General features: G+C 40.4%; 1 protein-coding gene and 1 long non-coding RNA gene across 3 annotated transcripts in view; one reads left to right on the top strand and one right to left on the bottom strand.

The window, feature by feature from the left end:
- The window catches only part of LOC143773561 (uncharacterized), a 40,701-nt gene extending 36,381 nt beyond the window's left edge, over nt 1-4,320 (top strand). The window contains exons 2-3 of the long non-coding RNA XR_013215234.1: nt 1,285-1,371; nt 3,849-4,320. This is a non-coding gene — a long non-coding RNA (uncharacterized LOC143773561). The remainder of the gene's footprint in view (nt 1-1,284; nt 1,372-3,848) is intronic.
- Nucleotides 1-24,218, bottom strand: part of ENTREP2 (endosomal transmembrane epsin interactor 2) — a 1,414,087-nt gene that overhangs the window by 1,284,649 nt on the left and 105,220 nt on the right. The window lies entirely within an intron of this gene.

The following is a 24,218-nucleotide window of genomic DNA, read 5'->3' as shown; positions in this document are numbered from 1 at the left end:
AGATGTCGAGTTCCCGCCTCTGCACAGGGGGAATCTCGAACCATGTCGTCTGCGGTCTCCCATTCTTCTCCGGCCGCGTGGAGTCTGCTCAGCAGAGACGTCGGTCCCAGCATCTGGCTCAAGCTGATGCTGTGAGTCTGGTTACAGCTGCCATCCCAGGTTCAGCCTTTGTAACCAGCATTGATCAGCGGCAAGCAGATGTTCCAGGGACTAAGTCCTGCTTTTCATCTACGGAGCATGCCAGTGGGACGACCTCTCATTGGAGGTCAGAAGTCACATGCTCAGGTCCTGTAGCAGCTCTGATTGGACCACCGGGAAGGGCCCGGAAGGCTACAGCTATAAAAGGTTTGCATGGCGACTCGGCCATGCACTAGTATAAACCTGATTAGGTGTGTGAGTGCTGTGTGTTTGAGACTGGTGAAAGCTCCTTAATGATCCCCATCTCTCTGGTTGTTGTTTGGGTATTAGGGTGAGTGGAGCAAACCATCAGCGCCATAACTAGGTGACACAGCCGTATTTATACCTCCGGTCAGTGTAGGGTGGGAATTCCTGCTTGGACTCAGCATCTGACTCAGGGCATCCTCAGGCGCGGGCTCAAAAGCCTCCGAGGGTCAGAGCCGGTCCGATCACCAGTATAGTGGGGTGACTGCTAACAGGGCACAGCGTTCCTTTAGCTACTCTGTGAAGCAACAGAGTTCGCTTCCATTCATACTGGGTGAAGTCTAACCCACATGTGAGCAAGTGTTCGTCCGCCATCTTGTTCTGCCATTACTTAGCAGCAGGTTCCATCTCTGCACGGTGGACCCTGGGCTGCAAACGCACCTCATATCTCCCTTTATATTATTTAGTGCATTCCGCCAGCTCTAACACTGTGTACCACAACATGTTGTAAAGATTGATTCACTAAACAAGTTCAAGAAGGGCTGGATTCCTTTCTTTAAAAATATTTTATTACAGGATACACGTATTAGATTCTGGAAATGATCCACCAAAAAAGTCTTTGCCATATCTGGAGTCTAGCCTCTCCCTCATGTTTTCTTTGCCTTCTTCTGAATCAACATATTAGGTAATAGAATGAACTTTGGTGGACTTGTGTCTTCTTTCAACCTTACAATTATGTAACTAGAAAATATAGTAAAGTCTAGAGACCCTGATTCTATAGTTTAGATAAAATTACTGTTTGATTAGCAGATTACCACTAGAGGACTAGCAAACCTGCTGCCTGGTAGTCTTCAATATGTTGAGCTTTGTGCTACCAGCTAATGCTGTCAAACTACATTCCAGGTATACCGATGCAGATGCAGATGACAGAAGATAAAATTGGCGAGGCAGGGTACTGTACAAGAGCACAGAATGCAAAAGAAGCATGAGGTGAATTCTACACTTAAATTAGTTTTATGATAACTCAAAGAGGTGGGGGTAGTCAACAGTAAACATGAAAAAGGGGTGGGGGTCTGCAGCACTAAGGAGAAACAAGTGCTGCTGGTATATGTCATTTAAAAGACAAGAATAGTACTGCACAGTTCTGTGAAGCTGGATGCACTGAGTGGCAGATAGAGATGAATAAGGACTAGTGTTGAGCATTCCGATACCGCAAGTATCGGGTATCGGCCGATACTTGCGGGTATCGGAATTCCGATACCGAGATCCGATACTTTTGTGGTATCTGGTATCGGTATCGAAACAACATTAATGTGTAAAATACAACATTAATGTGTAAAATAAAGAATTAAAATAAAAAATATTGCTATACTCACCTCTCCGACGCAGCCTGGACCTCACCGAGGGAACCGGCAGCGTTGTTTGCTTAAAATGCGCGCGTTTCCTGCCTCCCGCGACGTCACGGCTTCTGATTGGTCGCGTGCCGCCCATGTGGCCGCGACGCGACCAATCACAGCAAGCCGTGACGTAATTTTGAGGTCCTGGAAGCTTAATTCTAGGCATTCAGGATTTTAAAATTACGTTCCGGCTTGTGATTGGTCGCGTCGCGGTCACATGGGCGACGCGACCAATCACAAGCCGTGACGTCACGGGAGGCAGGACACGCGCGCATTTTAAAATTAAGTCACGGCTTGTGATTGGTTGCGTGCCGCCCATGTGGCCGCGACGTGACCAATCAAAGCAAGCCGTGACGTAATTTCAGGTCCTGTATGCCTATTTCTGCATTCAGGACCTGAAATTACGTCACGGCTTGCTGTGATTGGTCGCGTCGCGGCCACATGGGCGGCATGCAACCAATCACAAGCCGTGACGTAATTTTAAAATGCGCGCGTGTCCTGCCTCCCGTGACGTCACGGCTTGTGATTGGTCGCGTCGCCCATGTGACCGCGACGCGACCAATCACAAGCCGGAACGTAATTTTAAAATCCTGAATGCCTAGAATTAGGCTTCCAGGACCTCAAAATTACGTCACGGCTTGCTGTGATTGGTCGCGTCGCGGCCACATGGGCGGCACACGACCAATCAGAAGCCGTGACGTCGCGGGAGGCAGGAAACGCACGCATTTTAAGCAAACAACGCTGCCGGTTCCCTCGGTAAGGTCCAGGCTGCGTCGGAGAGGTGAGTATAGCAATATTTTTATTTTAATTCTTTATTTTACACATTAATATGGATCCCAGGGCCTGAAGGAGAGTTTCCTCTCCTTCAGACCCTGGGAACCATCAGGAATACCGTCCGATACTTGAGTCCCATTGACTTGTATTGGTATCGGGTATCGGTATCGGATTAGATCCGATACTTTGCCGGTATCGGCCGATACTTTCCGATACCGATACTTTCAAGTATCGGACGGTATCGCTCAACACTAATAAGGACACAAAAGTACAAGAAAGAAATATTATTGTGGGCTTAGTCTGCATATTAACAATAAGTATGCATTCACTGCGCTTTGTGAAAAGTAAGGCAAGGCTGGGAAGAACCCTATAATGCAGTTATCCTCAACCTTTCCTACTTAGAGAGTTACATTCAGCTCAAAGAGGGCTGCAAGAAATATCCAGAGCCCCCCACCCCTCCCTGTGTAGAAACATTCAGCTCCTGGCTCTCCCCCTACTCCACAGTAGTGACACCCAGAGCTACCCACAGAAATTTCATTGAAGCAGTATACTTAAATCCAGGGTTTACAACCTTACCCATCTTTGGTATTTTTTGGTATTCTTGCGTTGAGCAATCCCACAGCATTATTACATCTAACTATGATTATGCGCCATCATTTTAGTACAAATGAAATACAAAAAAAATATATAAACAGTATATTTAGTGCACATTTAAGTGGTGCATCAATATTGGAGCATCCTTCAGAAATTTTATCAGGTTCTACAAGTACAGATCAAGGGTATGTTTATACTGATACTAGTGGTATAGGTCATACCATAATAAAAATCATACCTGTTTGCAGTGGTAAGCTATCACTGAGAAATCAAGCTTTGAAGCCAGGAATTGCATTTAAGGAATGTCAGTGCACTTCAAGTGCATCAACCCACCCCAATGCAATTCCAGGCTAATATAGATATGACTTTTCAAATGAGTTGCCAACACTGGCACAACAGATTTCTAAAAAACATGTGACATTGTATTAGGACATAGGACAGCCAAATGACTAGTTTAGGAAGCAAAACCATCCCGACACATTCTCTTTAACTGGACGAATAGAGCATCATGCAGTGTTTACAGACTCCATTAATATTCTGTAGATAAAAATTATCATCCTATTTTATCAGATAATTAATAAATCAATATATTACTGTATATGGTACTTCGTATTGAAAAAAATCTATTTATCACTAAGTAACAATCTTGGAAAAATATCTACCTGCACATTTTGTTTCAGTTTTCTTTCTCCTTTCTTTCAGTTAAAAGAACATTTGAAATGTCTCTGGATAAAATGAATGTTCAGATTAATTAACCAAGAGAAACAACTCATGTAGTGCAAGATATAATATGAAATATCACAATGTACATTATTGAGGCTCCAGGAATCCAACTGAGATTAAACTGAATTAGGAAAAATCAAAGGATACAAACTGTCCATATCCATCCAGGAGCCACAGACATGCCCAGCAGGACCAATAACTCAGCCCACATAAGAAAATGAATTTTGGTTCATGTTAAAACCTCTAGTTTGTGACCCATTCTTCCACTAAAAACGTATTGAAATCTTCAGAGTAAAGCCTTAACATTTCATTATACTTCTCTGCATGTTTTGGTTTCCTTCAAATTTTGTTCCTAACACTCCAGGCCTTCAGCACTTCTCATATCTCACCAATTCACAGGGCTCTCTGCTGGATTTTGTGACCTTACAAAGAAAGGTAAACAGTTATCTCTCAGTTTTTGTAGGAACTATCTGAACTTTTTACCCTTCTGAAAACTGCGTCCGATTTCCATTTTTAATGGCTGCTTTCCCCAGCTATGCTCAATAATTTATGCAATAACCAGCTCTGGCTTAAGAATACATTTGTCAATGGACGACGAGGTCACTGGTTATATTATGTTGGGCTTGGCATGGTTTGAGTGGAACCTGAGAGAAAATGTAATGTAGAATGTAGGAATAAATAACAGTGAGAGAAAGCTGGCTATATAATGACTGGATTCAGCCATTAAGAGCATGGTAGAAAGACGAAACAGAATCATGAAGACACAATTTTAACGCATATTCCACGAGGAAAAGGGATAAAACAAGTTTTATAATTTGAGTCATGCTTCCTTTATTGTACACTATGTAATACCAACATAGCTACAATTTATTGCTGTGCCAGAACCAGGATTCCAATTACAATATAAAATCTGCTGTAAGCTGAGACTCTTAACAATCAGAATAGTTAGGAAATATTCTTGGTAACACAATGTAACAATGAGTACTTTAGAAAAATCATTTCAATAAGAAGAATTGATTAAATCTATCATGTGGTGATTAATAATGGAGCACACTCGGACTGGGTCACGGTTAGCAGTGGGGTACCACAGGGGTCAGTATTGGGCCCACTTCTTTAACATATTTATTAATGACCTTGCAGGGGGCATACAGAGTAGAATTTCAATATTTGCAGATGACACTAAACTCTGCAGGGTAATCAATACAGGGGAGGACAATTTAATATTACAGGAGGATTTATGTAAACTGGAAGCTTGGGCTGAGAAATGGCAAATGAGCTTTAATGGGGATAAATGTAAGGTCATGCATTTGGGCAGAAGAAATAAGATGTATAATTATGTGTTTAATTGTAAAACGCTGGGCAAAACTGTCAATGAAAAAGACCTGGGTGTATGGGTGGACAACAAACTCACATTTAGTGGCCAGTGTCAGGCAGCTGCTAGAAAAGCAACTAAAGACCTGGATGTATGGGTGGATGACAAACTCACATTTAGTGGCCAGTGTCAGGCCTTGATAGGGCGTTGATCCAGGGAACTAGTCTGATTGCCGTATGTGGAGTCGGGAAGGAATTTTTTTCCCTAATGTGGAGCTTACTCTTTGCCACATGGGTTTTTTTGCCTTCCTCTAGATCAACATGTTAGGGCATGTTAGGTTAGGCTATGGGTTGAACTAGATGGACTTAAAGTCTTCCTTCAACTTTAATAACTATGTAACTATGTAAATGTCACTTTTTCTTCATACAGACACACAAAAAATTGAATAAAAAGTGATCAAAAAGTCATATGTAAATAAATGGTATAAATGAAAATGCCAAATCATCCCATGAAAAAACAAGCCATACAATCTCTCGTTTGGCCAAAAAAATAAAAATGTTACAGCTTTCAGATTATAGCAATGGAAAAACAAATTTATTGTTTGTAGTCAATAAAATCAGCAAAGAATAAAAAAGTTAGAAATCTGGTATTACTGTTATCATACAGAAACCACCGAAGCAATAAGCGGAGAAGGACATGACTTTGGGAGGGGTAGATCTTTAACTCCTGCAGTTTGTTTGCATAGCGGTGTAGATTTTAAGCAAGAGTGATGTTGCTTTAAGACGAATGTGCACAGTATGTCTGTGCCTGGTGTGTTACTGTGAGGAGGGTGGGGCTTATATAGGGGAGATAACTGTCTCTGTGAGGAGGGTGGGGGCTGGTCTCTCTCTGTGAGGGTGTAGCTTATATAGAGGAGGTAAATCTGTCTCTTTACCTGTTTCTTTCACCAGATGAACTGGAAAACCTCATGGTGGTGAACAGGCTCAGATTTGGTGGCCAGACTCAAGGACGTTGTAATGGTAACATCAATCAGTGGCGGGCACAGTGGTTAAGCACAGGAGTGAGGATAATAGGGTCATTGGTGCCGTGAAAGTTTACTGGCTATGCTTGAATGGCAAGCCAGTGCGTGCCACCCCTTTGTGGCTGTCTGTCCTGGTGCTGTATGTCAGACAGCTGGGGGTATCACAGTACTTGTGAATACCAATGTACTAGCATTTCACATGACTCCTACTGTGGTTGTTTTAATCCTGTGATTTAAATAAAGCTGTGGCCATTCTGACAACCAAAATAATGAGTTTTGTGTATTTATTCTACTGCCTAGGTTTACATCTTTAATTTGCCAATCATAAAAGCTTTGGGACATTGCATTGCACTGAATGTCTATACTTCTGCTAAAGTGGTAGGATTCAGAAAATAAATAATATACTATACAAGGAATTATCCTTTAATTTAAGTCATGCAAATAATTTCAAATACATTTCTTCATGTTTATCAAAGTGAAATAATAATTTCTTGTTTGAACATAGAAGTCTGAATATCTATTTAGGTGATTAAAATCATATTGTATTTACTTAATCATCCACATAATACACAATTAATGTAAAAGAAATTGTTCATTTAGCAATAATGAGATCCTCAAGTTTATTCTCCCACATTTACAATTAAGTAACAGAAAATAGTCCAATATTGGAAATTGAAAATCTTTCTAATTAATGCATATTCATAGCATACCATGCCAGCTAATTTGGAGAGACATAAAGATATAACAAGAGCAGAATATATAATAATAATCTGTGATTTATACTTGAACACTTATCCCTCCTGCTCCAATTAGACATAAGACACAGACTAGCTCTTAATACAAGTATTATGCACTGTTAATCCTGGAATATTAGATGACATGCCTTTCCTTATTACATTTCTTGTTTTGAATTTGAAAAGCAATTAAATATGCCTTAAATCCTGGTATCAGCTATAAAAAGTAAAGAGGAATTAAGTTTTGTTTAGCACTTGAACACTAGTTTTACTGCTCCAACAAGACAATCTGAATTGGGCCAAGAATCTTATTCTAATAAAAAAACACACCGTGAAACAAACTAGTGCGGGGGAAGGAACATACCCTAATCAGTTGCCACAATATCTTTTTATTAAATGGAATTTGTCTTCTAGTGTAATTTAGTGAATAATAATAATAATAATTGGGTGAGGCTACCACAACATTCACACCAAGGATGAGTTATCTGCCAAAACTCTACTTTGATAAATTTGCTTGAATTCAGCCAGGAAATTAAAAAAGGGAGATAGAACAACTGATACCTTTCCAGACCTTCACCTGTCACATTTTTTTATTCCTTCTCAGCCCTGTAGAATCTAGTAAAATGTCAACCGCCATTTCACGCAAAGTGAACTACAAAAAAATAGACTCGTAAACCAGAATTTTGAGGCAAATTCACATTGCTTCATTCTCTTATCCATAACTTTTGCTATCCCCTCTACCTCTGAATATTGCTAGCGACACTGTTGAGCTAAAATACTGTTCTTTTACTGAAATTGAGCCATATGCTCCTACTTACAGCTTGCAGACTGAACAGTTTAGTAAATTACTTCCAATGCATTAAAACATCCAGCCATTGGTAAATTGCTGCTATAGGGAAAATGTATTAAAGTACCCTGATGAGTAACACTGAACTCTGTAACCATGCTCACTTACACTGGAGTACCCATTAAGACAATTATAGCTCATTCGCTTTGCTTAGTAAGCATCACTATCATCTGTACTTTCCAAGATTTATGTATTAATGGTCAATGACCAGCTAAGCCTTTTTTGTGCCATCAGTTCATCAATTAATGGCTAGATTAATAAAGTTTTTAGATAGAGCTAAACCAGCAACATTATCATGATCCAGACAATGAATGTATATTGAAATGTCTTATTCTTCACATTTACACTACTACTTCTAGTTCACTCTCTGACTTTGAACCAGTTACAGAAGAAGAAGTAAGCAGGCTTCTTGCATCTTCTCGCCCGACCACTTGCACCATTGACCCCATTCCGTCACATCTCCTCCAGTCCCTTTCCCCGGCTGTCACCTCTCACCTAACAAAAATATTCAACCTTTCCCTCAATTCCGGTATTTTTCCCTCCTCATTTAAGCATGCCATCATACATCCATTACTTAAAAAACCCTCCCTCGACCAAAATTGTGCCGCTAATTATAGACCTGTCTCTAATCTTCCCTTCATCTCTAAACTCCTCGAACGCCTGGTCCACTCCCGTCTTACCCGCTATCTCTCAGATAACTCTCTTCTCGACCCTCTTCAATCTGACTTCCGCTCTTTACACTTTACTGAAACTGCCCTCACTAAAGTCTCTAATGACCTACTAACAGCTAAATCTAATGGTCACTACTCCATGCTAATTCTCTTGGATCTCTCCACAGCATTCGACACTGTGGATCATCAGCTCCTCCTCACTATGCTCTGCTCCATCGGCATCAAGGACACCGTTCTCTCTTGGTTCTCCTCCTATCTCTCTGACCGGTCCTTCACTGTATGTTTTGCTGTTTCCTCCTCCTCTCACCTTCCCCTTACTGTTGGGGTTCCTCAAGGATCAGTCCTAGGCCCCCTCCTCTTCTCTTTGTATACTGCCCCTATTGGACAATCAGTAGATTTGGTTTCCAGTACCATCTCTATGCTGACGACACCCAATTATACACCTCTTCTCCTGCTTTCACGCCGACCTTCTTAGAAAACACCAGTGATTGTCTTACCGCTGTCTCTAACATCATGTCCTCCCTCTATCTGAAACTGAACCTGTCAAAAACTGAACTCCTCGTGTTCTCTCCCTCTACTAACCTACCTTTGCCTGACATTGCCATCTCCGTGTGCGGTTCCATCATTACTCCAAAGCAACATGCCCGCTGCCTTGGGGTCATCCTTGATTCCGAGCTTTCATTCACCCCCCACATCCGATCATTGGCTCGCTCTTCTTATCTGCATCTCAAAAACATTTCTAGAATTCGCCCTATTCTTACTTTCGACTCTGCAAAAACTCTCACTGTCTCACTTATTCATTCTCGTCTGGACTATTGTAACTCTCTACTAATCGGCCTCCCTCTTACCAAACTCTCCCTGCTCCAATCTGTCCTGAATGCTGCTGCCAGAATCATATTCCTCACCAACCGTTACACCGATGCCTCTACCTTGTGCCAGTCATTACACTGGCTACCCATCCACTCCAGAATCCAGTACAAAACTACTACCCTCATCCACAAAGCACTCCATGGCTCAGCACCACCCTACATCTCCTCTCTGGTCTCAGTCTACCACCCTACCCGTGCCCTCCGCTCCGCTAATGACCTCAGGTTAGCATCCTCAATAATCAGAACCTCCCATTCCCGTCTCCAAGACTTTACACGTGCTGCGCCGATTCTTTGGAATGCACTACCCAGGTTAATACGATTAATCCCCAATCCCCACAGTTTTCAGCGTGCCCTAAAAACGCATTTGTTCAGACTGGCCTACCGCCTCAATGCATTAACCTAACTATCCCTGTGTGGCCTATTAAAAAAAAAAAAAACATAATCAGGTTCCTCGCATCATGTTCTCATACACTTTATGCAGTTAATAGCACTCTGTGTCTGTACTGCTACATACTTAGGCTGTTAGCTGGTTCATGCAGCTTTACATGAACACCCGAGCCTTACACTATGGCTGGTCCAAATAACTAAAGCAATTGTTACCATCCACCTCTCGTGTCTCCCCTTTTCCTCATAGGTTGTAAGCTTGCGAGCAGGGCCCTCATTCCTACTGGTATCTGTTTTGAACTGTGATTTCTGTTATACTTTAATGTCTATTGTCTGTACAAGTCCCCTCTATAAGTTGTAAAGCACTGCGGAATATGTTGGCGCTATATAAATAAAAATTATTATTATTATTATTATTATTATGACCACATATATCCATTATGTTAGTTGACCAGCATCAATTTTTTTGTGACTCTTCAGATAGCTCATTCACTACAGGTGGCACACTTACAGCTCTACGATTATCAGTTTAGGTCTAGTACAGGGTGATTCACATGCTACTACACCCGGAAAAAGACGGTTGACCATACTGAAATTTGGACAGTACATACTTTGGTTCATGAGATGTGAGAGTGCAACGAATCTCAGTGACAGTGACAAAAAACACCCTCTCTCCGAGTGGTTTCGCCAACTTGTTGTCCACCAGTCATCTCCACTATAAGATAGACTTGCTGTACGCCTTTCTGCACATTGGTCGTTTATTTGTGGTGCTTGCAATTCACTCCTGCCAAATTCCTTATTCATTTTTTAACAATGTACAGATACAGCTTCAAGGAGCTTGCTTTCATTGTGAAAATTTACTGGAAAACTGAATGTTTAAAGAGGTACCAAAGTGAGTTTTTACAGAAGTATGGAGATCGAAATCTGCCATTCAAGCCATGTATTAAAGCCTTCTTTGGTGACAGAGTAATTTCCAAGGGACTGTGGACATCGCCCAAATTAACACAGCCGGATTTTTTTCCTTTGGGGCCATTTGACAGGTCTGGTGTACAGTAACAAGCCATGAGCATTATAGGCACTTTGAGACAACATACAGCAAGAAATTCAGGCTATGAACCAAGATGTGTTGTGGAATACAATCAACAATATGTAACATAATGTGCAGGTGTGCTAGGATGCAAACGGTCGACATTTTCAACACCTGCTATAAGCCATCAGTTTCCCATGAAACAAGGTATCTACAGTCCAAATTTCAGTACAATAGATCATCTCTTTTAGAAATTACAGCAATTTTTCCTGGGTAAAGTAGAGAGTGAATCAACTTGTACTTAACTGTGTCATTTCTCTGACAAAGGACCTTTTACCACTTTACAATACATTACATTATTGGTGACCAAAGACTAAAATATGGCAATAAAAGGGTTGTTCAGGCAATAAAAATGTTTTAAGAATTACATGGATGGTATTAATATGCCAAACAATCACTAATACAATTGTTCAGCTCTTACATATTTTACATATTGTCGCAAGCACAAACTCTATATATATATATATAATTATAATGATTTTCAGGCTACATAAAAAAATATGATCAGTTAACAATCGTTTGCTCATTCATCTGCTAATTGCGGCCACACTTACATGGGCCAATGATCAGAAGCAAGTTACTTTCAAACGTTTTCTCATCTAAAATCGGCTAGTGTAAAAGAGGCGTTACCGTACATTCAACTAGAACTCTAATATCAGCTAATACCTGATATTAATAGATCAATATTCTGCAATGTGCTCCCACTGCCACAAAAACCTTCACTTTATGTCTATCACCATCTTTAGATCAAATGCATGAATGGAATTAGTTTTAAAAGGAACCTGTCACCTCCCCAGGTGTTTGTAACTAAAAGAGCCACCTTGTGCAGCACTAATGCTGCATTCTGACAAGGTGGCTCTTTTAGTTCTTGGTGCTGTAGCTGCAGAAATAATCGATTTTGCAATTTGTCCAAAATACCTTGAAACAGTCCTGAGGGCAGGTCTTTCCCCCCCTAATGCTGATGCAGCACCGCCGTCACTCATGCCCTCTTGGCGCCTGGTGCCACCTCCTCAGCGTTGTTTTCAACTGTCCCAGCGCCTGCGCTGTTATCTTATGCCTTGGGCATGCGCAGTTAGCGCTGCCCATCTTCTGACATCATTTCATGTCTTGCTGATTGTGCCTGTTCGGCCGCGCTGCCTGAGATACCGCCCCGCAGTGTGAATAAATCAGAAGACACTGTGGGGCGGAATCTCGGCAGCGCGGCTGCACAGGCGCAGTCAGCAAGACATCAAATGATGTCAGAAGATGGGCAGCGCTAACTGCGTATGCCCAAGGCATAAAATAACAGTGGCAGGTGCGGGGACAGTTGAAAACAAAGAAGAGGCGCCGCCAGGCGCCAAGAGGGCATGAGTGACGGTGGTGCTGCGTCTGCATTAGGGGGGGAAAGACCTGCCCCCCAGGACTGTTTGAAGGTATTTTGGACAAATTGCAAAATCAATTATTTCTGCAGTTACAGCACCAAGAACTAAAAGAGCCACCTTGTCAGAATGCAGCATTAGTGCTGCACAAGGTGGCTCTTTTAGTTACAAATGCCTGGGGGGGGGGGGGGTGACAGGTTCCCTTTAAAGAATGATTTCTATATTTCATGTAGACAAAGCAATATTGTCACCAAGTAAAGAACAAAGCCACCTAAGCCTATCTACTTTCCAAAAGTAAGGCAGTATTGTATGAACATGCAGTTCATCCAGAGTGATCATGGGCCTCTTGGCTTCATCTCTGATCAGTCTTCTCCTTGCTTGAGATGAAAGTTGAGGGACGGCTGGGTTTTGGTAGATTTGCAGTGGTATGATACCCCTTCCATTTCAATATGATCACTTTCATAGTGCTCCTTGGGATGTTTAAAGTTTTGGAAATCATTTTGTATCCAAATCTGGCTTTAAACTTCTCCACAACAGTATCACGGACATGCCTGTTGTGTTCCTTGGTCTTCATGAAGCTCTCTGTGCTTTAAACAGAACCCTGAGACTATCACAGAGCAGGTGCATTTGTACGGAGACTTGATTACACACAGGTGAATTATATTTATCATCATTAGGCATTTAGGACAACATTAGATCATTCAGAGATCCACAATGAACTTCTGGAGTGAGTTTGCTGCACTGAAAGTAAAGGGGCCGAATAATATTGCACGCCCCACTTTTCAGTCTTTGAATTTCCACAAAAAATTTAAATAACCAATAAATTTCGTTCAACTTCACAATTGTGTTCCACTTGTTGATTCTTCACAAAAAATTTACATTTGGTATCTTTATGTTTGAAACATGATACGTGGGAAAAGGTTGAAAAGTTACAGGGAGCCGAATACTTTCGCAAGGCACTGTATAACATTAATTGGTGAATGCCATAAAATAATACATAAAAACAATACATTAATTGATAGTTTATGTTCATTCTGTCTCTCAAAAATGGGAATAGAAATAGATCAAGTGTTATGCAGTCCAAAAGGATGCAAATAAAAACTCATTCTCACTCAACTCATTCTGCCAAAAAAATAAGCCCTCATATGGCTCTGTGGGTGAAATTAAAAAGTTATAGCTCTCAGAATATGCTGATGCAAAAAATATTTTTTTTTCTTGCAAAAAAAAAGCATTTTAATTTGTAGAAGTAGCAAAAGATAAAAAATATACAGAAATCTGGTATTGTTGTGATTATATTGACCAGAAGAATAAAACGATCTTATTACTTATACCACACAGCAAATGGCGTAAAGGTGTAAAGGTAGAGGAGAAAATAAGGGGATCGTCTACCTTGGATCTAATTCTTATAAACAAGGAGGAAATGGTTGATGAGGGTGGCTGGGACCCTAGGAGGCAGTGATCATGCTGTCATAGAGTTTGGGATAACTAGAAAAGGAAGACCTGTGAAGATTCAGACATCAAGGTTGGATTTCAGAAAGGCAGATTTTAACCCCTTCAAGACCTTGCCCTTTTCTGTTTTTGCGTTCTCGTTTTTCGCTTCCCTCCTTCCCAGAGCCATAACGTTTTTATTTTTCCATCAATATGGCCATTTGAGGGCTTGTTTTTTGCGGGACAAGTTGCACTTTTGAACAACATCATTGGTTTTAGCATGTCGTGTACTAGAAAACAGGAAAAAAATTCCAAGTGCGGTGAAATTGCAAAAAAAGTGCAATCCCACACTTGTTTTTTGTTTGACTTTTTAGCTAGGTTTACTAAATGCTAAAACTGACCTGCCATTATGATTCTCCAGGTCATTACGAGTTCATAGACATCAAATATGTCTATATTACATTTTATCTAAGTGGTAAAAAAAATTCCAAACTTTGTTAAAAAAAAAAAAAAAATTTCCGATACCCGTAGCGTCTCCATTTTTCGTAATGTGAGGTTGGGAGAGGGCTTATTTTTTGTGAGCCGAGCTGTTTTTAATGATACCATTTTGGTGCAGATACATTCTTTTGATCGCCCGTTATTGCATTTTAATACAATGTAGCGGCGTAAAAAAAACAACGTAATTCTGGTGTTTCTAATTTTTTTTCTCACTACGCTGTTTAGCAATCAGGTTAATCCTTTTTTTATTGATAAATCGGGCGATTCTGAAAGTGGTGATACCAAATATGTGTAGGTTTGATTTTTTTTTATTGTTTTATTTTGAATGGGGTGAAAGGTTTAAACTTTTATATTTTTTTATTTTTTTCATATTTTTTTAAACTTTTTTTTACTTTTGCCATGCTTTAATAGCCTCCATGGGAGGCTAGAAGCTGGCACAACTGGATTGGCTCAGCTACATAGCAGCGATCATCAGATCGCTGCTATGTAGCCGAATTGCAGGTTCGCTATGAGCGCCGACCACAGGGTGGCGCTCACAGCAGGCCGGCATCAGTAACCATAGAGGTGTAACAAAAGAAGAAATGATGGCCGCACTCACCGATCTCTTTGCAGGTAACTTTATTAGAAATCCATCTTCACGGCACGGGGGTGTATATTACAGGACATGTGAGAGCCGAACGACGGCCGTTTCGCACCGACCAGGTGCTTCTACGGGTTCCGTAGGACTCAAGGACCTCTATGGTTACTATCCTGATGCATTGCTGACCCCCGATCATGTGACGGGGTCGGTGATGCGCTCACTTTCGGCTCCGCGGCCGGAAGCGCCAGATAAATGCCGCTGTTAGCATTTGACAGCGGCATTTACTAGTTAATAGTGGTGGGTGAATCGCGATTTCACCTGCCGCTATTGCGGGTACATGTCAGCTGTTCAAAACAGCTGACATGTCCCGTCTTTGATGCGGGTTCACCGCCGGAGCCCACATCAAAGCAGGGGACCCGACCTCTGCTGTAATAGTATGGTGGAGGTCAGGAAGGGGGTTAAGAGAATCAGAAAGAAGATAGGAGGCAGACAATGCCTTGGATGTAAGGATAGAAATGACCAAGAAGGATGAGAAATTGTGAAAAATTAGATTCTTAGAGCACAATCGTTAACAAACCCAAAGAGAGAGAAAAATAGGAAACCAGGATGGATGAACACAGAACACATGCTAAAAAGGAAGAAAGAAATATTTATCAAATGGAAAGAATACAATTCTTTCTGCAGAACCTGCAGGACACGCATCAGATTAGGTAAAGCCGATAATGAATTAAGGCTTGCAAGACACGTCAAGACCAACAAAAAAGGATTTTTGGGGTATGTAAAAAGTAAAAGATGTTATAGACTTTTTACAGTATGAAAATGTTGAAGTGGTAGAATATGATGTTGAGGAGACCGAAATTTTAATTTCCTATTTTGCATCTGTTTTCTCTCAGAAAGTAAATGTAAACATCAACTAATCTTCACTATACTACTGAAAGAATAAAATAATCCACATTATCTATAAACAGAGAGATGGTGAGGAAACGCTTAGGTGACAAATGAACTCAAGTCTCCAGGTCCAGATGAATTACATCCTAGGGTACTGAAGGACATAGTAGAGAAAATTATTGACTCACTCTCCATAATCTTTGAAAATTTTTGGAGAACAGGAAACGTCCCAGAATATTACAGAAGAGCAAATGTCCCCATCTTCAAAAAGGAGAAGAAGGTGGACCCAGAGAACTATAGGCCTGTGAGCCTGATTTCTGTACCAGGAAAGATCTTTGAACAAATTATTAAACAACATGTATGTAAGTACAAGAATGATAATGAAAGGATTAACCAGAGCTAGCATGGATTTGTAACTAAAAAGTCATGTCAGATTATCTTAATTTCCCTCTATGACAGAATCACTGGCTGGGTTGATTAGGTAAACAAAGTACATATAATATATCTTGACTTCAGCCAAGCATTTGACAAACGATCTCATACCATTCTTACTGAAAAAGTGACTAAGTATGGAATGGACAAAGTAACTATTAGGTGGATTCATAACTGGCTTACTGATCGGACCCAAAGAGTGGTCATAAATGGCTGCACATCCAGTTAGAAGAATGTCTCAAGTGGGGTACTGCAGGGCTCTATCCTGAGCTGTGTATTTTTCAACATCTTTATCAATGATTTAGATGAAGCAATTGGTAAACTGCTTACATTTGATGATGACACAAAGCCATGAGGGATAGCTAATACTAGAGAAGAGAGAGGATTCGAAAATATCTAAACATACTTTATTAACAGGGAGAAATGCAAACTCCTACATTTGGGCAAGAAAAATGAAAACAATGTACAGAATGGGAGGAATAGTACCTAAGCAACAGCACATGTGAAAAAAACTTGGGTATACTAATAGATCACAAACGTAACACAAGTATGATGCAGCAGCAAAAAAAGCAAACAATTTTGGGTTACATTAACAGAAGCATGTAGTCTAGATCACATAAAGTAATTATTCCCACCTACTCCTCTTTGTTCAGAAACAGGAGCATATAGTCTAGATCACAAAGTAATTATTCCCACCTACTCCTCTTTGTTCAGACCGTATCTGGAATACTGTGTCCAGTTCTTGGCTTTACATTTTAAAAAAAAGACATGAACAACCTGGAGCAAGTTCTGAGAAGACCGACCAGAATGGTGACCGGTCTGCAAGCAATGTCCTATGAGGACATGACTGAGAGGAGACTTAATAGCGGTCTACAAATATCTCAAGGGCTGTCACATTGTAGAAGGATCATCTTTATTCTCATTTGCACAAGGAAAAACGAGAAGAAATGGGATGAAACTGAATGGGAGGAGACAGATTAGATATTAGAAAAAACTTTTTGACAGGGTGATCAATGAGTGGAACAGGCTGCCACGAGAGGTGGTGAGTTCTCCTTCAATGGAAATCTTCAAACAGAGGCTGGACAGACATCTGACTGGAATGATTTAGTGAATCCCGCATTGAGCAGGGAGTTAGACCAGATGACCGAGGAGGTCCCTTCCAACTCCAACATTCTATGATTCTATGTAAAAAAGAAAATCTTAAACTACAGTTTTATTTATTTATTCTGCTTCCCAAAAATATACATAATCATGGTGCCAGGTAATCTTTACCATACAACGTATACTTTAAATACAAACCCCCTAAAAAAAAAAATGGGGAATTGCATTTTTTTCTCTATTTCATGCACTGTGATTTTTTTTCTTCTTTTTCAGTACATTACTGGGTAAAATGAATCTTTTGAATCTTGTCATTCAAAACTATAACTCGCCCATAAAATACAAGCTCTAATATGGCCATGTCGACAGAAAAATATAAACTTTATGACTCATTGGCGAAGGCGAGGTAGAAAACAAAAGCAGAAAAATGAAACATCACCAGATCCTTAAGGGGCTAATCATTAAACTAAAATTGTTCTACGTTTTAATATTAACCTCTAAGTATTATTTGCATATGATTCACACACTGTTGTGCTGTATGCTGAGGGCTGACACTGCAGCATCAAACGCCAGATGTGTTTTGCCATGAGAGGAGTTAAGTGATGTAACTCACCCTATAAAGAGAACATTTTTATGCTTCTACAATTACACCTGTTCAACAGCCAGAATTACATTGCAGTGTTTTCTGTCATTTATTATTTACCAGGTAGCATTTTATAAATTCTAAGTGCTGAATGAACTGCAGCATATTAACACATTTTTGCTAGACATATTCCTTGAACTCTGGTCCCAGTCACGATTGCCTTGTGAATAGTACGAGTCCCAGAAGGTTCCTCCAGGCAGACTGTCAGAGAAATGCTGCTTTTGCACTTCCCAAATCGCAGCCCTTTGGCCTTCACATGAGCTTCAGTATTTTTCACAGGGTTTCAGAATTTGGTTATGTGCTCGGAAACCTCAAAGCTATTGCTTTTCTTAAGATGCCGTTATTACAGTACGGGAGCTGCCTCAGGCTCTGTCTGTGCTATATATATTTTGTTATGTGAGGAATTAAAGGAAGCCTACACCATATGACTGCATTCACGCTAAATTGTTTTAATCTAAGATGTGCAGCAGCGCACAGAAGAAGAACTGTTATGTTCTAAACATCAGGAGAATCTTTTAAGACAGAAAATCAAAAGCCAAGGGCCACCGCACTTTCAAGCTGGTTAGGAGAATGGAACATACCCCAACCCATTGTTATGTTAAGTCAAGGAACCCTTTTTCAGTAATGAACAGATGTGTGGACTGATGATCCTTAGTCTGAATATCAATACAATACTTAGGGTCCGATTTATTATGAAACGCAAGCCTTAATAATGGTTTTACAGGAGTATGCTACTCATAATTCATTAAAGGGGTATCCTAGACTTTACAAAAAAAATGTATCTACGTATTAACAGGCAGGTAATTGCAACTTAACTGCTTGTTGTGCACGGCGCTGTTCTTCCCTGGCACAGAGTGGTCACTGGCCGCTCCTGCTGGGGATTCAGCTGTCTCTGCTGATGCAAAAGGGCCAGGACTTCTGAGGTCATTCTGATTGACAGCCAACTTCCCCAGTTAGGCAGCAGGGATCTGGCTGTCAATCAGAAAGACCTGGGAATAATAATATTAATAATCTTTATTTTTACATAGCGCTAACATATTACGCAGCGCTTTACAGTTTGCACACATTATCATCGCTGTCCCCGATGGGGCTCACAATCTAAATTCCCTATCAGTATGTCTTTGGAATGTGGGAGGAAACCGGAGTGCCCGGAGGAAACCCACGCAAACACGGAGAGAACATACAAACTCTTTGCAGATGTTGTCCAAGGTGGGATTAGAACCCAGGACTCCAGCGCTGCAAGGCTGGTGTGCTGTGGGAAGTCCTGCAACGTTGACAGAGCGGACAGGAAAAGAAACCACCTCTCTGTAAATGTGATGTCAGCAGAGGCTTCTGAATCCCCAGCAGTCTTTGATATCCACTTTAAGAGGTGCATGCCACTTAATGAATTAGGCCTGGGTCACACTTGCGAGTGCAATGCGAGAAACTATCGCCTCAATACCCGGCACTGCAGTCGGCACTGGGGACCGGAGCATGCAGCTGCATGTATTTCTATGCAGCTGAACGTTCCAGTCCTGAGTGCCGGCGACAGTGCCAGGTACTGAGGTGAGAGACTCGAGCGAGTTTCTCGCATTGCATTCGCAAGTGTAACCCCGGCCTTAGACAATCTTATCACTGCTGGGCATCTCCATGTGACTCACCATATATGTTACTCCAATCAGGGTGTGGTGTGCCATGACTTTTGAAGAGTTGCGTGAGCTTCGATACACCATATCTAACCCATGTTCCACCTACTTTGATAAATCAGAGATGTAGTCTTTTACAGATCAAATGGTAATAGTATGTAATGGAAATTCATTTAAAATGTCAATATCTTTTACATTTCATTCATATATATTTTAGACATTTTCAGAAAAAAAAGAGCAGAAGCAATGGCAGAGTAACCATCACAAAATCTTTATTCTACCATGTTAGCTAGCATCTTCTTGCCCCAAGTCAAAGGTTCTATAGTGACTGCCACTTTGAACTGTGTGAGAGTTAATATGATGCCAATAAAGTTCAATCCTGTGATAGAGCAGGGATCCACAATATATGTATGTATGGGGCTGTGAGGGCCATCATACTGTATATAGGGGAATGTTGGGACCATGATTATGTAAATAGGGGCAGTGGGAGCCACTATAATGCATACAATCATAACGTATATAGAGATTGTGGGGCCAACATATTGTATATAGAGGTTTGTGGGGGCCATTATATTGTAAATAGGGGGCTGTGGGGCCCTCACCAGACACATGCTAGCAAACTCGTTTGGATTCCAGCTGGATACTACTCACATGGAGAATCCCTGTCCCTCTTCCCTGCCCATTATATGAGTCTGTAGACAAGTTCAGCATGAATTGAGGACTAATTATTCAAAGCCTGGTTAAGCATCCATGAGAGATTTTGTGTAATGCTGGTGTTGAAAGGACAATAGATGCATTTGCAGAGGATAAACTGAAGGTTTATGACTGTAATGAAACTTCCTCCTCCAAATGTAGGTGCTACAAGTGGTACCAAGTAGTCATAGTGCCAAAGTTGTGTTTTGAAAACATAAATATATTTTTTGTTCAGGTTTATTGTGTTATTTTGCGATTATTGCATTTAGTTGTTGTGAAAAAGCTCTTTTTAAGAAGCAGAATCCCAAACCATTTCATGGACTCAAACTACTTCTCTTTCTTGTGCTTCTTGTGCTTCTCACAAAATTAGAATATCATTAAAAGTTAATTCCAGTTATTCAATACAAAATGTGAAACTCATATATTATACAGAGTCATTACAAACAGAGTGATCTATTTCAAGTGTTTATTTCTGTTAATCTTGATGATTATGGCTTACAGTCAATGAAAACCCAAAAGTCATTATCTCAGTAAATTAGAATAATTAACAAGACAAAACCAGCAAAGACTTCCTAAGCATTTAAAAAGTCCCTTAGTCTGTTTCATCGGGCTCCACAATCATGGGGAAGACTGCGGACTTGACAGATATCCAGAAGGCAGTCATTGACACACTCCACAAGGAGGGTAAGCCACAAAAGGTCATTGCTAAAGAAGCTGGCTGTTCACAGACTGCTATATCCATGCATATTAATGGAAAGTTGAGTGGAAGGAAAAAGTGTGGTAGAAAAAGGTGCACAAGCAACCAGGATAACTGAAGCCTTGAAAGGATTGTTAAGAAAAGGCCATTCAAAAATTTGGGGGAGATTCACAAGGAGTGGACTGCTGCTGGAGTCATTGCTTCAAGAGCCACCACACACAGACGTATCCAGGACATGGGCTCCAAGCGTCACATTCCTTGACCAATAGACAATGCCAGAAGCATATTACTTGGGCCAATGAGAAAAAGAACTGGATTGTTGCTCAGTGGTCCAATTTTTTGTTTCGGATGAAAGTAAATTTTGCATTTCATTTGGAATTCAAGGTCCCACAGTCTGGAGGAAGAGTGGAGAGACACACAATCCAAGCTGCTTGAGGCCTAGTTTGATGTTTTCACAATCAGTGATGGCTTGGGGAGCCATGTCATCTACTGGTGTAGGTCCACTGTCCTTTATCAAGGTCAAAGTCAGCAAAGCTATCTACCAGGAAAATTTTAAAGCACTTCATGCTTCCCTCTGCCGACAAGCTTTTTGGAGATGGAAATTTCATTCTGAACACGGCACCTGTCCACACTGCCAAAAGTACTAATACCTAGTTTATAAACAGTATCACTGTGTTTGATTGGCCAGCAAACTTGCTTGACCTTAACCCCATAGAGAATCGATGGGGTATTGTCAAGAGAAAGATGAGAGGCCCCAGACCCAACAATGCAGATGAGCTGAAGGTTGCTATCAAAGCAACCTGAGCTTCCATAACACCTCAGCAGTGCCACAAGCTGATTACCTCCATTCCACACTGCAGTAATGCAATAATTGATGCAAAAGGAGCCCCGACCAAGTATTGAGTGCATTTACTGAACATACATTTCAGTTGGCCAACATTTCAGATTTTAAAATCATCTTTCAAGATGGTGTTATAAAGTATGGTAATTTACTGAGATAATGTCTTTTGGGTTTTCATTGGCTATAAGCCATAATCATCAACATTAACAGAAATAAACACTTGAAATAGATCACTCTGTCTGTAATGAGTATTACTTATTGAAGAATTGAAGAAGTATTGAAGAACTGAAATAAATTAACTTTTTGATGATATTCTAATTTTGTGACAACCACCTGTATATTGGTCACATAATGCCAAGACAATAAATCTCCATGTAATTTACATTAAATATATTTTATCTAGGGAGATAATAATTTGCAGATACTTTGTGGTTGGCCTTATTTGGCATGTTATGTAGTGACTGATCTTGCTGAATGTGTATAGCAGTTATTAGTACAGTTTTTTTGAATCACTGAGCACGTTCATGTTGATTAGAGGCAATTCAATTACCAATCAACCATGTAGTAGCTATTGATCCACCTTCATACATATACAAACCTAATTTCAGACTCCATTGCTGACTACAATGTCACAACAGATCTGATATGTCTAAAAAAGCAACTAAAGGAATTCTACTGCCTGTTAATTCTGCTCTGATGTATCTATAATAGCAGGAAAAATTACAATATTACACTATTTCACTAACCTATAGATTTTGGCCACTTTACAGGGTGCAACAAGAAGGAAGCATATGTCTATGAATCTCCCAAATGATTGCATTGCTGTTTTGAACCCCAGCAGTCAGCACATTTCTTACAGGAACTGTGCTAAAATACAAGGTACAAAAAAACATTGCACTTATTTACTTATAAGAAAATTGCCTTGTCTAGATTTAAAGTAATACCTACCATAAATCTCAATGATGTAATTTCAGTATAGGATGACAGAATCAGTACCATACTTTTTGTCCTAATTAGCAATCCTAAGGATTTAAATTTGAAGGATTGAAGGGAGTTATCTGTGTTACTCTATTAAGTGATTGGCTTGTTTTAGCAGCTGTAGTGCAAAATGTATAAACAGACATTGCTGCTTATATGTATATGGTATATATATATTTATATATATATTAGTAGGGAAAATAAGTATTTGATGCAATGACAATTTTGCAAGTTTTCCCACAATCAAAGAATGGAGAGGTCTAATTTTTATCGTAGATACACTTCAATTGTGTGAGACAGAATCTTACAAAAATCCAGAAAATCACCTTGTATGATTTTTACATAATTAATTTGCATTTTATTGCATTAAATAAGTATTTGATATAATAGAAAAACAGAACTTAATATTTGGTACAGAAACCTTTGTTTGCAATTACAGAGGTCATACATTTCCTGTAGTTCTTGATGAAGTTTGCACACACTGCAGCAGGGCTGTCACTGGGCAACATTGAGTTTCAATTCCCTCCAAAGATTTTGGGTCAGGTCTGGAGACAGGCTAGGCCACTCCAGAACCCTGAAATGCTTGTTACGGAGCCACTCCTTAGTTGCCCTGGCTGTTTATTTCAGGTCATTGTCATGCTGGAAGACCAAGCCAAAACCCATCTTCAATGCTCTTACTGAGGGAAGGAGGTTGTTGGCCGAAATCTTGCAATACATAACCTCATCCATCTTCCCTTCAATACGGTGTAGTCATCCTGTCGCCTTTGCAGAAAAGCACCCCTCAAAGTATAATGTTTCCCCCACTATGGTTCATGGTTGGGACGGTGTTCTTGGGGCTGTACTCCTCTTTCTTCCTCCAAAAAAGGCGAGTGGAGTTGATACCAAAAAGTTCTATTTTATTATCTAACCACATGACCTTTTCCCATGCCTCCTCTGGATCATCCAGATGGTCATTGGTGAACTTATAACAGCCCTGGGCATGTGCTGGTGTGAGCAGGGGGAGCTTGCATGCCCTGCAGGATTTTTATCCATGACATTTTAGTGTGTTACTAACTGTAATATTTGGGACTGTGATCCCAGCTCTCCTCAGGTTATTGACCAGGTCCTCCCATGTAGTTCTGGGCTGATTCCTGACCTTTCTCAGAATCATCCTTACCACACGAGGCAAAATCTTGCATGTATCCCCAGACTAAGGAAGATTGACAGCCGTCTTGTGTTTCTTCCATTTTCTTTTGTGTCAACAGTTGTTGCCTTCTCACCAATGTGCTTGCCTATTGTCCTGTAGACCATCTGAGCCTTGTGCAGGTCTACAATTTTGTTCCTGGTATCCTTAGACAGCTGTTTGGTTTTGATCATGGTGGAGAGGTTGGAGTGTGATTGATTGAGTGTGGTCATGTGTCTTTCATACAGTTAAGTTCAAACAGGTGCAATTAATACAGGTAATGAGAGCATAGTAGGAAGGCTTCTTGAAAAATCGTAACAGGTCTGTGAGAGGCAGAATTCTTGCTGGTTGGTAGGTGATCAAATACTTATCTCATGCAATAAAACACAGTTTAATAATTTAAGAATCATACAATGTAATTTTCAGGTTTTTATTTTCAGATTCTATCTCTCACAATTGAAGTGTACCTACGATAAAATTTACAGACCTCACTATGCTTTTTA

Source organism: Ranitomeya variabilis, chromosome 5 (genome assembly GCF_051348905.1).
Source record: "Ranitomeya variabilis isolate aRanVar5 chromosome 5, aRanVar5.hap1, whole genome shotgun sequence".
Lineage (NCBI taxonomy): Eukaryota > Metazoa > Chordata > Amphibia > Anura > Dendrobatidae > Ranitomeya > Ranitomeya variabilis.
Note: the sequence above shows the minus strand (reverse complement) of the source record. Positions and strands in the feature narration are given on the sequence as shown.